This window comes from Mustela erminea, chromosome 3, assembly GCF_009829155.1.
Source record: "Mustela erminea isolate mMusErm1 chromosome 3, mMusErm1.Pri, whole genome shotgun sequence".
Lineage (NCBI taxonomy): Eukaryota > Metazoa > Chordata > Mammalia > Carnivora > Mustelidae > Mustela > Mustela erminea.
In genome coordinates this window covers 57,259,101-57,276,943 of record NC_045616.1, presented here as the reverse complement: position 1 = coordinate 57,276,943, position 17,843 = coordinate 57,259,101, and the positions used below count along the sequence as shown (strand labels likewise).

Genomic DNA, 17,843 nt, shown 5'->3' with positions numbered 1-17,843 from the left:
TTCCTCCTATCTCTCTGTATTACAAGTTTATATGCTAGCTTTTGACTTGTTAATTATAGTCATATAATTATAGTTTCCTGCTATGCTGGATTATGACTTAACCCACTTACACAATTATCTTGCTAAGTTTTGTTTTTTGTCTTAATTGTCTTTGTTATTTATTTTCGTTTCTATCAACTATAAACGCTATCTCTTGATTCCACTTCACTATTCTTCCTCGCATTCAGCCATTCAGCTGTCTATACTTAAACATTTATTTTGTCAAACTTCATTAAAATTTTATTTTTTGTTCTGTGTCAATAAAGGCTTCTAGTTTTTTATGTTTGTTGTTTTAACTAACTCCTGCTGAGGACTTACTATGTGTCAAGCACTATTACACACACTTTGTGTAAAGTAACTGAAGCCTCCCCAAAAGATGAAGAAATAGATAACTTATTTCTATCTTACAGAAAGGAAATTGAGTAACATAGAAATCAAGTAAGTTTCTGGATTCATATAACCACTAAGAGCCTTAGAATCTGTTTTCTTAAATACTGACTAATACTGTCAATCTCTTTAGGTTGTCTCTTAAAATCAAGTCATTAACCATTATTTATATTCTGTTTACAATCTAAATAGCATCCATTATAGTGTCAAGTAGTGTATTATGATTACACTCAGTTTCTTATCTGGTTTGTTTTTTAATTGCTTTTTTCCCCCTTACGTTGCCTGCCTTTTCTGTTTCTTAAAATCTTTTGATATGTCAAGAGTAGTATTAAATCTCCTTTTTTTCTTCGATACCTTTTCCCAAGCCTTTCATTATCCTCCAAAAGTTGTTCTGATTTCTCTATAGGATGGATCACTGCATAGTTCTGTCCTGGACTGGATCATCTATTTCCTAGATTTCACATTTTCCTCCTTAATTTACTGTCTTACTGTGCTATAATGTATCCTCAAATATACCCTAAGAAATGGTAGTAGAAATTACATTTCAGAGAACTCACATTTTTGAAGTTTTTAAAAATGTGTCCTTCTTTGGACAGTTGTTTTGACTGCTTTTAGAATTCTAAGTTATAAAGAATTTCCACTCAAAGCTTTGAAGGCATTTGTCCATTACCTTCTACCATTCGGAATTGTTGATTGGATGGCCAGTGCCAAACTTTTATGCTTGTTATTTTGTGGATGTCCTGTCTCTTCTCCTTGGAACCTACTAAGATAATGTCTCTCCCTAGCATTCTGAAATGCTGTGAAAATACAGTTAGAGCAGCCTCTAATATTTCATGCACTGGGGACATACTGGGCTTTTTTAGTCTGAAGACTTTCTTCTTCCATTCTAAGAAATCTATCTGTCTCTCTATTTCATTTCTTCCCCTCTGTCTTCTCTGGTCCATTTTTAAAATTCCTATGAATAGAATGTTGAACTTCTGAATTATCATATATGTCTTACAACTTTTCTCTCACTTTTTTTTTTTTATTTATCTTTTAAAACTTTTGTTCTAGGATATTTACTTCTCAATAGTCTCTTTCAACTTTTGCAATTTTTTCCTTTTATTTTTTTAGTTTCAGAAAACATTTTTGTAAGCATATCTGGAGCTCTTTTTGTTCTCTAATTTTTCTTTTCTCGTTGCATCTTGTTTTTGTTTCATGGATGCAGAATCTTCTCTGATCTTTGTAATATTACTTAGGAAGATTTTTTTTTTTTTTCTATATTCTGCAGGATCGCTTTTCTCTGCTGCTAATTTTGTTTCTTCTCTTTGTGTTGTTGTTACAGGGTTTTCTCAGGTTTGGCACACCTTGTTTCTCATTTGTATTTAAGCACAGGCCATGGAAGTGTCAGTCTGTGAGCTTTCTGAGGGTAGCCAGCTGCTCTGTAGGGTGAGTGGTCAAGGAGCTGGCTGTCACACTAGAGGACAGAGTCACTTGCTTCAGTGCCTCTCCTGGCTGTCCTGGTTCTTCTTAGGTCGCTCATTCCATACCATGAGAAAAGATCCTTTTCCTTTTATTATTTGTTCATTTGTTCAAAGAGTATCTGTCTGGCAGCCAGGAGGGCTGTGTTTTGGGGGAAGGGAGGGCATTGACCAGGTAGTCTCTATTTTGTATTTCAGTGAATCCTCCATCCCATGCCCCCTGTTTCATTCCTACTGTCCATTGTCCCTGTGATTCTAAGAGCCACACATCTCCAGTACTGTGAGAGCTAATGGGCTTCCTTACCTATTGCTTTCCCCTCCCATGTCAGGCTTCAGCTTACTCTCTTCCACATTGACAAACACCAGTCATCCTCGTGTTTCCAGGAAAATATATGGTAAGCATATATCTGTATATAAGTATATCCCAATTCATTTAATTCTGCTGATAAATTACAAGTATGATAAATTCCCTTGAAATACTATTGGAAATATGCATTTTTAGTGTGTAAATTTGCAAAACTTCTACCTGAAACATGATTGTGTGTACCTTTGGCTAGGAAGCTCTGAGTTCCCTTCTTATGTCCCATTTTTAAGTTAAAGCTGCCACTCCCTAGAAGGTAAATTTTCCCCACTATGAAAGAATTCTGAAATTCTAGTGTGCTTCACCTGGTGAGTTTATTAAAAATACAAAATATTGGTCTTCAAACCCAGAAAGTCAGGAGATCTAAACTAAGGCCAAGGAATCTTGCTTTATAATACATTGTGCAGATTATTCAAATGCAGACAGTACATGACCTTCCTTTGAGAGTTCCACTCTAAGGATAAAGAAGGAAAAGGGAGATTAATTAAGAAGCCAGTGTTTCCAGATAAATACTTTAAGAGGAAATAGAGCAGAGAAAATCAGCATTGTAAATGTCTGTAGTACCTGAGTCCCACTAGAGTTAAGTAGATGGTAATTCTTCACATTAAACATGTAAATGAACGGAAAAGATATGAATGTCATTAGATTAATTTCTTTTTCTTTCTTCCTTCCTCCTTTCCTTCCCTTTCTTTTTCCTTCCTTCCTTCTTTCCTTCCTCTCTTCCTTTCTTTTTCTTTCTTTCAGGAAAAACTCCTTACTTAGGTAAAGAACTTTTATAATTACCAAAATTCCAAACTTTGAAATGATATTTTCATTTGTTTTGTGAAATAATAATTCTAGAGAATAATGTTTCTTCTGCATATTGGATTGATGTGTCTCTCCCAAACTCAAAGGATACATAACCTTAACCTGCCCTTTTAAAATAAATAGCAGCTTTCATACCTGTCTTTTCCCAAGAATATCTCTTATTCTCTGAAACTCTATGTTTGTTCATTGTGTCAGGGCAAACCGCAGGCTCTAAGACAAAAGTGAATAGGTAAGCATGCTGGGACTGGAAGACTTTCTTTGCTGTCAACTGTTTTGCTTGGAAGAAAGATCACCAAAGGGAGCTATTTGGTTGAGACTAAATATTCAAATGAAGTTAGCATTGCATTCAAGCCTTTTTTTTTTTTTTTTAAGAATTTGAGCTATTTTCCTCCGCATTATTATACACGTAGACAGGTAGAAACCTGCAAAGTCAAACTGTGAAGGAAGAAAAGTGACAGAGGTCTTTGTTAGATTCTTGAGGGAGATTGGCCTGTCTTCCTCTAGTGTATATCCACCAGACAGGTAGCTGTGATTGCTTTACAGATATCCACTTCTACAGGGAAGTTACTCCCTCTGATTGAAAAGTCTAGCATGATTGGACCCAAAATAACTGTGGCCGAATGCCAAGAGAAATTCCCCCTAAGCATGAATGTCTTCCCTGTTTCCACAATCCTAGACAAGGGGTGCTTCAAATCTATTCATCTCCCACCCCCCACCCACTCTGTCTGTCTACTAGGGCAAAAGCCCTTCACTTACCTTCACTTGAATTGTTTCTATCAGCCTCCATTTCTCGCTTGGCTGTAAGTTCATGGCCAACATTTAATGGCTGATATGTGGACTAATTTAGGAAAGCTTAGATCTGCTCAGGCTGCAGTTTTACAGATAAGTTGATCCCAAAACAATTAACATCTTTTTACACATTAAGAAATTTCCTTAATTTTTAGGCTAGTTACCTGGGAGAGGAGGAAAGAGAGGACGTAAAGAGAAAAAGCAGGAAGACCTCTGCCTTTGAACCACACCCCCACAACCCGACCTAACAGCTTCTTCAGTGGGAGGTTGGAAATGGACTCAGTTCTTTCTTCTCTTTCCATTATTTATCTTGTGATTCAGATTTCATTTTTCTTAAAGGATCAGTCTACCACTAACATCTTGTGAGCAAAAATTAAAAAAAATTAAGAGAAGAAAATTTGCTAATTCACTTACAAATTATAAGGTTGATGAGAATATACTTAAGAAAAGTAAGTATATCAACCATTTGTATCCATTAAAAATGTATTTATTGTTAGCTCATCTTCTGCCAGGTACTGAGTTGAAATAAAGATCCCACCATGTGCTGGCTTGGGCAGCACATGTACTAAAATTAGAACAGTGCAAAGAAGATTAGCATGTCCTCTGTGCAAGGATGAATGTAAATTCGTAAGGCATTCTATATTTAAAAAAAAAAAAGAAAGAAATAGAAGTCTCACTGATTATTTCATTCTTATCACCCAAACCTAGAAAAAAATGTACTTTCATTTCTATCTGCCACTTTTGTTTATTGATTTTTATTTTACAACAACAACAAAAAACCCAGCTTTTCACTTTTTGCCCTTTACTGTCACAGAAGAATATTCTCCGGTGTTTTTACAGTCTTCTATGATGTTTCATTATCATTAGTCCTCAGACTATGGTTGGGATAGGATGCCGTCCGAGGGCTTAAAGGGGAGCTACATGAATCAAAATATGATGATCTAACATAATACCACATTTGTGAACTCAGGTTGAGTTCTTGACCTAATAAGTAGCAGCAACTATTTCCTAATTTTTGGTGGGGTATTAACGGCCAGCATTAGAGAGAGACAATATTAGCACAGTGACATCAAACAGTAATCATCTAAATGTTTCCATTAGATTTTATTTTTCCCCTTAATTACAATAGAACACGAATTTAGCTTTCTGCACTTTACAATCCTTTACATTGTAATACATGACATGAATGAAAACAGCAGTGCCCCCTGGCCCTGTGGTTGAGTTCTCCAGACCCAAGAGTGGGAAAGGTCTGCTGTGTCACAGACGGCTAAAACACGGGGCAAGCAAGGCTGAGGAGAGGATTGATGAGGTAATTAGGCCACGAGAACAGACCGAATAGTGTCAAATAAATAATTTAATTTCAGCCTTTTTCATTAATATTTTAAAAACTGAAGGATGGGGGAGTTTGGGCTGTCTCCTTCCAGTACCCACAAATGACATGCTTCGCATTCAAAATTTCTGTTGCCAATCTACACTTAAAAAGTAGCTCAGGGATTAGATTAGCAATAAAAGGTTTGAGAATAATACCTAGGCTTTTGACTCCTAATCCAGTGCTTTTCCCAGTACAATACAGTATCTCAGTCTTCAGCTAGAGATATTTTTGCTGAAAGGGAATTTCTTGTAGGACATAAAGGCTAGTAGGTTTATTGGGGAAACCCAGTGGCCTCCTTCAGCTTTAGTCCATGTGTGGACAGATGTCATGAGCCGCCGGTTGTCCGCAGGGCAGGGATGGAAGGAATAAGAAGGATTGTGTCTCTTCTGTTCCCAGTCCTGGCCTCGGGCGAAGTGTCCCCGTGACCTTCACTTCACATTCAGTTTTGAGGCAGAGCAGCACTTGCAGAATGGCTGGATATTCACAGAAGCGCCGCCCTTCCTTTTAGCGCCCATCCTATCTGAAATCCAGAACATTGGCAATCCTTGATCTCCAGATTAAACCTCAAGGTTGAGAAACGATTGCGTGTGAAGAGAGAGGGTCAGTGGGTCCATCAATCGCTTTTCTAAGTCATTTCCGAAGTCATCTGACAAATCTCATGACAAGACCTGACACAAGTTAGTATGTTTTTATTCAACTGAGTTTTAATATAGTATTAATAAATTTGAATGTAGTAACATCGAAATGTTGGGCTGCATAGGACAGATTTCTAAAACTATACTTTGGAACATCCTCATTCCAGGGAAATTTCCCACATTGTCACCTTCATAAATTACAGGCAAAGGCACATTTAGAAGAACAGTCTCTTGCAAAGGAAACATAAAATATCCAGGCATTAAGCATAACAACATATTTCAAATATCACAAAAAGAAGGGCGCCTGGGTGGCTCAGTCAGTTAAGCATCTGCCTTCGGCTCAGGTCATGATCTCAGGGTCCTGGGATCAAGCCCTGCACTGGGCTCCCTGCTCATCGGGGAGCCTGCTTCTCCCTCTCCCTCTGCTCCTCTCTCTCTTTCTCTGTCAAATAAATAAAATATTTTTTAAAAATATTAAAAAAACACAAAAAATTTTTAAATGAAAACCTATTGAGATTATTAATTGGCTTTACATCATTTAAGAAGTTGATATCTCCAGAATTAAAAAGCTAATTATTACTAGAGTCAGTATGCCATTACTTGCCAAAGATTAGAAAACAGGCCTACATTCAGATCAAAGAGAATCACTTGTTTCCATTCCCTCTGCACGAACACTCATTCCTCTTCTTCCTCACCAATTCCGATTTTCTGGTAACAAATGATCTTTCACTCCATATGAGAGAAATGTCCAGTAGAAAAAGGCATTTTATTTCTTGTATGATTTTTTTGTATTTTTTAAAACAAATTGCTTGATTTCTCAGTGAAGTTTTGACAACTTCATTATAGTTTCTAACTGCTCAATGATTTTATCAAGAGAGAGTTCTCAGAGGAGTTATTTCATTTTGTGTCTTCTAGGATAGAAAAGGAAGAGACATGACAGAAATTACCAAAAAGTTTGTTTCTAGAAGTCTTGAGCTAATACTTGAAATTTAGAACTCTATTCTCTGCTTCAAGAATGGCTGATGGCTTTGTCCTGAATGAGTGTTATTCCTGTCAAATCCAGGAGAAAAATTAAATATATTTCAGGTCAGAATAGATAGCCACTTGTAGTCTGAACTTCAGTTAAAACCTGACATAATTTAAACACAACCTTAACTCTTGTTTTCAAATATTATTTTTAAAAATATATCAATAATTAGTTGATGACACTAATAATGTAACAGGGAGATCAAAAATTGCATTTTTACAATTAGTAACAGAAATCACAGAAAACACCCCATTCAATGAAATTAAATGCTATTTAACACATTCTTCTTCTTTTCTGGAAATGATGGATGACAGTATCAGAACATCAAAAAGTGGCAGTAAATCTGTAAAAATCAATAAGAAGATTCCAGTTATGCTATCAATCATTTCTATCAAGTATTCCCATTAACATTTATAATCTGATCAAAGTTTTGGCTTTCCAGCTGGTCCCCACAAATTATATTCACAACAGGCAAAATTTATATAGTGTTTAGTCTCAATTTAAAGTAAGTTGAAATTAAGTTGATAAGTGGGTAAAGATTGAAATGCAAAGAAATACAGGCCAGAGGGTAAAGTTATATTTGAACCAGAGCCATGGCATCTTATTATAAAAATGCTTAAAAATAAGGATTTTGTCTTTGCTGAATGATATGGGAAACTGAGGAAATTCTATGGAGATAATTAAAGTAAAAGAAATCCAAAAACACCCTTTGATTTGAGGTATCCGGAAAATGTATGTAAAGATCTTGGATTTTATTTGGTTTGATTATGACCTAAATATAATTGCTATAAATTCATCACTTTACTTACTGTGTTTCCATGGAGTCCTTAGAATAAGAGATAAAAGGCCATTATTCAGAAGTATGTCTTTTGAACAACAGCCAGAGAGACTTGTAAGCATAGTTCACACCAACAAGCAGGGAAAAGAGTAGGCAGAGGGAGAGGGAAAAGTAGGCTCTCCATTGAGCAAGGAGCCCAATGCGCAGCACTTGATCCCAGGATCCTGGGATCATGACCTGAGCCGAAGGCAGACACTTAATGAATGAGCCACCCAGGTGTTCCTTCTGTTTTGTTTCTGAGTGAAATCATGTAATATTTATCTTTCTTTGACTGGCTTATTTCACTTAGCATAATATACTCTAGTTCCATCCATGTTGTCCATTCTTTTTGATATTCCATTGTGTGTATATACCACATCTTTATCCATTCATCTGTTGAGGGACATTTGGGCTCTTTTCATAGTTTGACTATCGCTGATAATGCTGCTATAAACATTGAGGTGCATGTGCCCTTTGAATCAGGTGTCCCTGACAGTATTTTTTATGTGATACTCTGTTTCTAGGTCATTGTGGACTCTAGTAACCTTGTGTCAATAACTAGAATGTTCATCCCTGGGCAATTCATGTCAGCCCCATAGACCTCATGCTTCTACAATGTGAGGGAGTTGGCCACCATGACCTCCGTGGCCCCTTCCTGCCCCTCATTTTGTGAGAGTGTGCATTGCTTAACATTTCTCCAGTCATTGTATCTGTTTTTACTGTTACGTAACAAATTACTACCAACTCAGGGTCTTAATACAGCACGAAGTTATGACCTCAGTGTCTCTGGGTCAGGAATTTGGGCACACTATGTCTGGGTTCTGTGGATGCTTGGGGCTGTGAGCTTATCTGAGGCTGAGGGTCCTCTTCCAAGCTCAGCAGTTGTTGGCAGAATTCAGTTCCTTGTGGCCGTAGCCTAACATCCTTATTTTCTTGATGGCTTTTGGCAGGGGATCACTCTCAGCTTTCAGATGTCACCTGCACATGTCTACCATGTGCCCTCTCTGCAACAGCAGTGTGTGTTTTCAAGGCCCCCAGGAAAAACTCTCTGACTTTTCTGTCTTCTACAACCTCTGTTACTAGTATTCTCTTGATTAGATCAGACCTGTCCACACTTGAGGAAAGGAGATTTTGCCCAAACAATATGATTTAGAGGGCCATCCATTTTGATACATGTGGTTCTTGCTCACTCACCTTTAACTGCTATATTAAATCCTGTTGCATGAATGTACCAAGTTATCTTTCAGATCTTAGTTCAGACGTTTCTTCAGAAAGGACTTCTCTCTGGTGCACCTGGGTGGTTCAATCAGTGAAACATCCGACCCTTGATCTGAGCTCAGGTCTTGATCTCAGGGTTGTGAATGGAGCCTACTTAAAAAAAAAAAAAAAAAGGATTTTCTGATTTGACAAACTCCCCCCCAACACCTCCTTCCCCTGTAATAAGTAAATAAATAAGCCAATAAATAAATCTCCTAATGTAGCACTATCATGGCACTGAGCATTTTTTTTGTAATGCTTCTTCACTATTTGTAATTATTCTAATTATTTAATTAATTTCTCTCTTCCCCACCAGATTATAAGCCTCAGAAAAGAAGTTGCCATGTTTACTTTGCTCATTATTGTGTCCTCAGAGCCTAATAAAGAGGAGACCAAACTGTACTTGTTGAAAGAACAATGTTCCTGTGCTAACATTTCTAACAGCATAATTTTAATTAAACTATATTGTTTAATATAGTTTGTGTGTGCATTGGTGAGATGCAGAAGACAGGATTTTACAGTCAAAACCCCTGTCAATAAAAGCAGGAAACTGGAGGTTGGTGCACACAGGGCGTCTGACTTTGGAGCTGCAATATTGCGGGAGGCCCTGACGTGGAGGGCAAGCATTGCTTCTCTTTTCTCTTTCAATAGAGAATAAAATGTGTTTGTTTATAGGGCTTAAGGTTATTTTCCTTTGAGAGAGTTAATTGAAGAGAGGTTAAATAAAGCCACAAGTTTTTACTTAAAGGAAACAGAAAAAATGAAGAATTACTTTAATTATAAGCAATGTGTCAAAAGAAATGTTTCCCAAATTAATCTTTTCTGGGAGTGAAACACATTTTTCTGTAATTCATTTTAACTCTGCTTAAAAAGGTGGGGATAGATTCTCTGACAGAGAGAGAGAGAGAGATAATGTTCAGTCAGCTCCCACTTAGATTACAATAAACAACATGAATTAATTATAAGCATTAAAGTTTTTCTTCTCAAGGTATTTGCTTTCCAAAGATTAGTTTTCCTATGTCAACTGTGAGAGGTACCTCTTTCTAGTTAAAGAGGCTCATTCTGGAAAGTGAATGCAAAAACCTTAGTACTCTCCACCCAAATACCCCATATCCCAGAGTTCAAAGGTGAGATTTGTTACACATCCAACCGTGTCTCTTAAAGGCAGCTCAACTTAAATAACTCCTGGAGAAAGAAAGCAGATCATTCTTGGAATGGCTTGACTATTAACATTTGCTCGGAATCTCTCAAAATTCAACTACTCATTTTCACTGAGTTTCTGAGTATTCTCTGAAGGCTTTTCAGAGTTGAAAAATCAGTTGAATCCCAGTAGTAAGGGTAGGATTTAAAAGGAGAGAGGAGACATCCTGTTGATTTCTTTTTTCCTTCAATATCAACAAGAAATCTCCAAGACCTTCTCTCATAGAGGTCAATATTTGGGGTTCTTTTTCCTCTTTCCCTAAGGGCAGTATGCTGGGTGTAGGGATATGGAGAAATAGGAAGGAGAAGGAAAGTGTGGGCAGAGGAGGCATGGATCTAAGACGGACGATGGCAAATGCAGGGTGAAATTGTCGGGATTTAAGTAGCGTCTTCTTGCTAGCCTGTCATGAGCTCTGTGCAGTGACATTATAATGGTCCTGCAATCTGAAACCCCAGGAAAGGCAAGGAAAAACAGTTGGTGGGGAAGTCTGAGGTTTCCCACACCATAAATTCTGGCTAAGAGCCAGAGTCTTTCAGGATTTTGCAGTCATTTTCAAACTGGCCATGTTTTTGGTTTGTTTGTTTGTTTTGTTTTGTTTTAACTTTACATACTCATACAGATTTTCTGGAAGTTCAAGAAGAGAGTTCTGTTGGAGGCTATGGTATGGTTGGAGTCGAGGATCAAACCAGGCCCTGACTTGTGTCTCCTTCAAAGTCCGGACACCTTGACAAGGTTAAGAACGGGAAAGTTGAGAAACACTGAGAAAAGGGTCTGTGCTATGTGTCGTGCGCTCGCCTAGGTGACTTCCCACACACTCTCCCTACAGAAGGGAACAATGTGGTCGGGGTCATGAGTTCTTAGTTGGTCCTTGTTGTTCCTGTACCTCCCATAACCCACTCCCTGGTTGATTGTCTTGCTAATGGCATTAGCCGAGACTACCTGGCATCATGAGGTTTGCTTGTAGTAAATGTAAACTTGTTATAGAAACTTGCAGTCATCTGACTAGGTACTGATGTATGACTCCTCCTATTGTGGTCTGCCTTACAAATGCTTGTAAGATGTGGAATAAAATTGGCACTGTTGGACATCATCTTCAGTGTCCCTCCTGCCCCATCTCTTTGTCTCTTAATTTCTTTTCACCATCCTCTTAACCCTCACGTTTTCCTGGTCGATTTGTCGCGCTGGCCGTGACAAAGTTCACAATGCATTGGCCTTGCCTGGTGCAATTTATGACAGACAGGCACCTCCTGCAGAGTTTAACGGCAATTGGACGAAGCACGCTTGTTAGAATACAGATAACTCCATACAGTACTAAGGAGAAATCAACGTAACAGTCTAGGAAATGTTAGACCTATGAGCAGTGACAGAGCACGGTAGCAGAGAAATAGGTTAGCGGCTAAACCTTAAGCTGGGTGTGTGGCAGGCAGTGGGGGATAACATGTAAAAAGAAGCAGGTTCCACACCTCTCCTCCTGTCTCAGACGAGGAGGTTGACCAGATGTATAATAACAACTGACAAAGGATCTAGAAAGAGAACATTGGGTCCTCTTCTCCCCACCTTCAAGAACAACGGGCATTGTCTTAAAGATAAGGGAGGAATAGATACTTACCACATATCACCCCATAGTCTAGAACCTGATGATTTGCTCAAGGTCAGATTAATACCTTTAGAGGCTCTCAGCATTGAAAACATTATGAGGTCCTGCCCATCGATAATTCAGTATAGTACCTAACCAGTGGAACACGACTTGCAGGAATACTGGAATTAAAAGAGCTTCTTTCTAGAGAGTCTGACTGCAGAATTTGGATGAGTTCACTGGAGCTTGTCTTCTTTGATCACTTATGTTTGGTGCCTCAGCTCTGCTGGCTCCCTGTACCCATACTGAGTCTGCCTGTTGGTGTACCCACCAGTGGATTCCTCCCAGGTCCAAACAGGGGCTGTGGAAGACAGAGACAGGGAGGCCAGGGCACGGGTACAGAGCTTGCCCTGGCTCACTGTGGAAAGCCTTTCAGAATCTTCTTCCCTCCCAACTGGCCACGTATGGAGGCCTTCACACACCTGGGTCCTAAGGAGGGCACGGAACAGCCCTCTCCCTTACTACAGCATGCTGCCTGCATCTGAGGTCAGGTGGGTGAGGGTAGAGCGCTGACAGTGCTCACATGGTCACTCAGCAGGTTAGCTCCCAGGCTCACAGTAATGCCACTGAAGGGAAAATGTCTGCACTTGAAGTAATCAGAGGCTTTCTCCTCTAGTACCAGCCTGCCCTGCCCTCCTCTAGTGTCAGCCGCATAAAGGGGCCCCAGTTTTCTTTCTCAGTCAAGGCATAAGCAGCGCATCCCCCTGCCGTTTGGCTCCCAGCTCCCTGTTTGGACAGGGACACAGCTGGGCTTTCATCTGAGGAGGGGTGGATTCAAGCTGATTACTTTTGTTTGGCCTTCAGTGAAGACAACGGAGCAGGAGGTGTTTATATCCGCCTTGTGTTCGAAGCCCCAGCACGGGATGACTCAAGAACATTCTCTTCTCAGAGCAAAGCCTGCAGATGAACCATCGCATACATTTTTTTGCTTTGAAAAAAGAGGAACATTAAGAAAACGCTCCGAATTTTATGCAGAAAGCGTGTATTACTTGCATTATCAGAATAATAAAACAGGATTAATTTAGAGGAGGGAAAAAGTGATGGTTAGCTAAATATTTTAAGTAATTATCTTAAGGATAAATTGCTTTCTTTTCTATACTCCCTCTTTGGCCTCCTTAATCTCCCCTACTCCTATGGCCCCCACTTTCACTTATCAGCTGGGGGTTCCCCAAAATCTATATCAGCCAATCTTCCATATCAGCCCAATCTTTCATATGAGCCCCAAACATATCTAAATCCAGCTGATTACCTGCCACCTCAGTTTGTATAGGTCATGGCTTTCCTCAAACTCAGTACCTTAAGACACCAATTTTTTTTCTTTTTCACGACCTTTCCCCAAGCTTTACCCCTTCTAGACTCCTTCCTCGCTCTCTATACATTCACTCATAAATTCTGTTTTTATCCTTGTTTCCCCCTTTTTTTATTTCCCTTACAACAACTCCAAGAAGCAGATTACTGTTATAATCCCCATTTTATGGAGGAGGAAACTGAGGTACAAAGATGTGATATAACCTGCCATATACCTTCCTACAACAGGTAACTAGAGGAATAAGATTTCAGACCCAAGCTGATTAATGCCAAAGCCTAAGTGTTCAATCCCAGTACTACACTGCCTTCTGAAGTTATTTATTTATATATAGATTTACATATACATGCTCCCCTCCATCCTCATTACTTAGATAAAGCTCTAACCATAATATAGATGATACCTTCTCCAGAATTGTGTTCTTAAAGCACAAATGTGTTCTTGTCACAGTCCTGCTTAATTTCAAAGGATTCCTAGGCATGAGTCTCCCTTGACCATTTTCTCAACTGGTCATTTTCACAGATGTGTTGTCCAATTTGGGGCACCATATCCATGTTTGGCTTTGTTGGCTCCAGCCAGGGCTCCTACGATGACAGTATCACCTCTCGCTCAGAATGTTGAATTAAGGTGATGGTGAGACGATGGAGCCAGCATGCAAGTTCCTACAGGTGTTGGACCAAGGAAAGCACATGTTCAAGGAATACGAGGGAACTTTTCCTTCTTTGTATAATTGGGGCAGGATGCTGTTCTGCTCACACTGTGACCAAAAAAGCTCTGCAGGAGATCTGGACGCAAATTCATTCTTTAGTGTGCTACCAGAAAATCCCATACACAGAAGTACACGAGAAGCTCACATATGTTAGACATGACAAGCCCACAGGAAAAAAACTGGACGTTCTCGTATCGATACCATTTATCTATTCTCTGATCGCATCTACTGTCCCCCCAACTTCTCCCTTCACCTCACACTCTGCTCCAGCTCCAACTTTATGTTCTGAATATATTGCCCTCCTTCCTGCCATCCTACCTAAATACTCTCTTTCCTCAGTATAGGATACCCTTCCTTAACTTTTCATTCTGGAAAGTCTTTTTGTTGTTGTTGTAGTTGTTGTTTGTTTTTAATGATTTTATTTATTCATTTTAGAGAGAGAGCTGAAAAACATGCCTGTTGGTGGGGGGAAGAGCAGAGGGAAAGGGAGAGGCAGAGGGAGAGAATCTCCAGTATACTCTGGAGCCCAACACGGCTCAACCCCCAACCCAGAGATCGTGACCCTGAGATCACGACACAAGCCGAAACCAAGAGTTGACTGCTCAACTGACTGAGCCACCAGGGCGCCCCAGTCTGTCTTTGTTTTTGAGGGTTTATCCCAAAGATCATCTCCTCTGCCTCCCCTATCTTGTGCACCAAGGAGATGAGCTGCTATTCTCCACTGCACAATATTCATACACTCACCTAAAGTACATTTAGTCATAGCGCAGATGACGTAACATTGTCATATTATAACAGTTCATTCTTCCGCCTCCCTCATTAGACAGTGAGCTCCTTAAAAGTCCAGTCCTTGCTCTGGTCATCATTGTACTTCGTTTCTGAGCATACTGAATAACATATGATAGATGCCCTACAAATATTAGAATGAAGGAAGAAGTACTATCTCTAAAACTTCAGTTGATGGGGGTCCCACATATGGTGTTTTGGATGTATTACCTAGGTAGCTCACTCTCTTTTTCCTTACCATTTTTTTTTTTTAAGATTTTATTTATTTATTTGACAGAGAGAGATCACAAGTAGGCAGAGAGGCAGGCAGAGAGAGGGAGAGGGAAGCAGGCTCCCTGCTGAGCAGAGAGCCTGATGCAGGGCTCAGTCCAAGGACCCTGAGATCATGACCTGAGCCGAAGGCAGCGGCTTAACCCGCTGAGCCACCTAGGCACCCCTCCTTACCCTTTTTATGCTACAGTGGAGAAGACACCAGAAAACTTTGCTTCAGTTAGTTGTCCCTTTTCCTCAAATAACACGGAAATACCTATTATTAAAACTTCCATTAAAGGGCCAGATATCCTTTAGTAGAACCTCGGGGTAAAGCAAAGGAGTTTCTGTATGCCAGTAACTTAGTATTTTCCTGTTTCAGCTGTCCTGCCAGGGGTTGAAATTCAGGAACCAATCTCAAGTTAGGCAGAGGAAAAAATGAGATGCTTAATTACAATGGGCAAATGTCATCAGCAGTACTTGAGAGTAGCTCTGTCAGGAGCCATCTGCATGTAAAATGGACTTTCACAAAATTCTGGCCATCTGCAGGGTCATGAAGACTCAGAACATGTATGTCTCCTGAAGGATCCTTTTCAGTTTTGTGCTTTTTCTGATGCTAAGAAATACAAACACTTGTGATTTGCTACTGGGCACTTATAAGCATGGAGTCAATTATTTCCCAAGAGGTTTGGAGACAAAAATGAGATATTCAGAAGATAAAAATATGTTCTGTGGTAAAAAAAACAAAAACAAACAAAAAACCCCACAACATATATATATCAAAAAGCTTGAGGAGTAGGAAAAAAGACCCAGTACTCTAGTTAATAAAATGTTGTAAATTAATGAGAGCCTGAAAACCCTTTTGTTTCCAGTATATTTTTGAACTTTCTAAACTGTATTAGTTCTCCTTTTCACTTCAGGAATTATAATGCAGTATGTGAGAGAGCATAATTCTAAACAGACATTATTAATTTTGTTGAATATACCTTTGAGGTTATAGCATTTTGATGTTTGCGACCACAATAGCATATTACAGAGAACAAATGTAGCACAGAAGAAGAATTAAAGGTCTCCAAGTTAGAAATGCTAGAGTCTGGCTTTATCATTTATAAATTCTGTGATCTGGAGCAATTCATTTCAGGCCCCCATAATTTCAGGTACTTCATCTATAAAATAGTTAGAAAAAGATGTCTCTCTTTCGATTCCTTGTGCTCCTACCTCAGCTCATAAAATGGGAACTTGCTAATACTTCTCACCCCAGAAGTGATTCTTTGGTGCCAAGCGCAACTATTTTCTCTGCATTTTGCTTCTCTTTCCCCCAAGAAGGAGTTAATTAATTAATGCAATTAGGGAGAGACTAACAGTGACTGGTCTTGGTTCCTTTTTTGGAAGGGGTAATGCATTAATTTTCTCTGTTTCTGTGTGACCACCTTGATTTTGAGGTAGAAGACTGTTATCTTTGTTTTCAGTTATTTTAGAATCAAAAAGAGGGGATGAATGATTAACTAGTAATCTCCGTTGATTCCAACAATAATACTTGGGATGTTTGTCCCAGATTAAGACTGTAGAATGTACAACAAACTTCCTATCGATCCAGACTCCATGGAAATCCCAGTGACTTTATGATATCATATAGCAGTACCAAAAATATTCATTAACAGGGGTGCTTGGGTGGTTCATTCAGTTAAGTGTCTGCCTTTGGCTCAGTTCATGATCTCAGGGTTCTGGGATCTAGCCCTGTGTCAGGCTCCCTGCTCAACGGGGAGTCTGCTTCTCCTTCTCCCTTTTCCTCTGCTTCTCCCCCACTGCTTGTGCTCTTGCTCAATCATTCACGCCCTCTCAAATAAATAAATAAATAAAATCTTCTAAAAAAATCATTAGCAAAGAAAGTAATGGGGAGATGGAACAGAGATTCTAACAAGATTTTGAAAGACAGAAAAGGGATAAAAGGCTATTGACATATGAGATAGGACAGAGTGAAATACAGGTTCAGATTCACTAATTACAGACTCTGGTAGAGATGGAGGTGGAAGTCAGTCTCCCCACTGGAGGCACGAAGGTGAAGTTTGCAAATAAGGCAGAGTGTGGAAATGAGAAATAAAGTAAACAGGAAGATTAGCTGCCCAATGTACCTCTCATTTCTCCTTCTTGCACTAGAAGGTAGAGAGCCAAGCAGCCTAAGGTCTCTTTGATCAATAGACTGATTTGATCGCCAAAAACTTCTTTTGGGGTACAAAAGCTTAAAACCTGTTTTTTTTCTGGCATCTAGAGAAGTTGCACCTGTTAGCTAATGTCTGTATTGCTCACCCTGAAACAAATCAGGTTACGTGACATGCCCATGCCCACATACATAAAACTGCTAGTCATGTTCCAATGGGGTGGAGGGTACTTTTGGGGAAAGAACTATTCATAAAACAGCAGAGGAAAGTTACAAAACCACTTAGAATAAAGAGCTTCATTATTCTTAAAAATGGTTGGATAACAAAAAATCTATAGGGAAACTAGATGCACAAAAGAAAGAGATCCAAATAGTAAGTCAGAGAAAACAATTCTGAAGAAAACAGAAGCAAACTTTATGATAGCATTCATATAGCTCGGGGTGGGGGGGGGTGGGGCAAGGCATCATTCTAAGGACTTTATATATATATGTCAACTTCTGTATTCCTCACAACCACCTTACCAAGTATGTATCATTCCTATCCTCATTTTACAGAGAAAGAAACTGAGGCACAGAGAAGTACGGTGAGTTATCCAGGGGCACACAGCTGTTAACTGGCAGGGCCTTGATTCTAACAGAGTCAGCCTGGCTCTAGAGTCCACCCTATTAATCAGTCTGCCAATTCCAGTGATAATCCTGGTCATGATGCGAGAACATTGCATTACATTACATCATGTAATAAGAACAGAATGCAATGAAAAAGGAATGATGCAGCTGCAGGGAAGAGGTTTCAGACATTAAAATCGTAACAGCTACAACAGGTTAGATACAGTGTAATTAATTAAAG

General features: G+C 39.3%; 1 non-coding gene across 1 annotated transcript; it reads left to right on the top strand.

Annotated features, from left to right (window-relative positions):
- Positions 1–4,384: 4,384 nt before the first annotated feature.
- Positions 4,385–4,490, top strand: LOC116587400. Its single transcript, XR_004284420.1, has one exon. It is a non-coding gene; the product is annotated as a U6 spliceosomal RNA (small nuclear RNA).
- Positions 4,491–17,843: the final 13,353 nt, after the last annotated feature.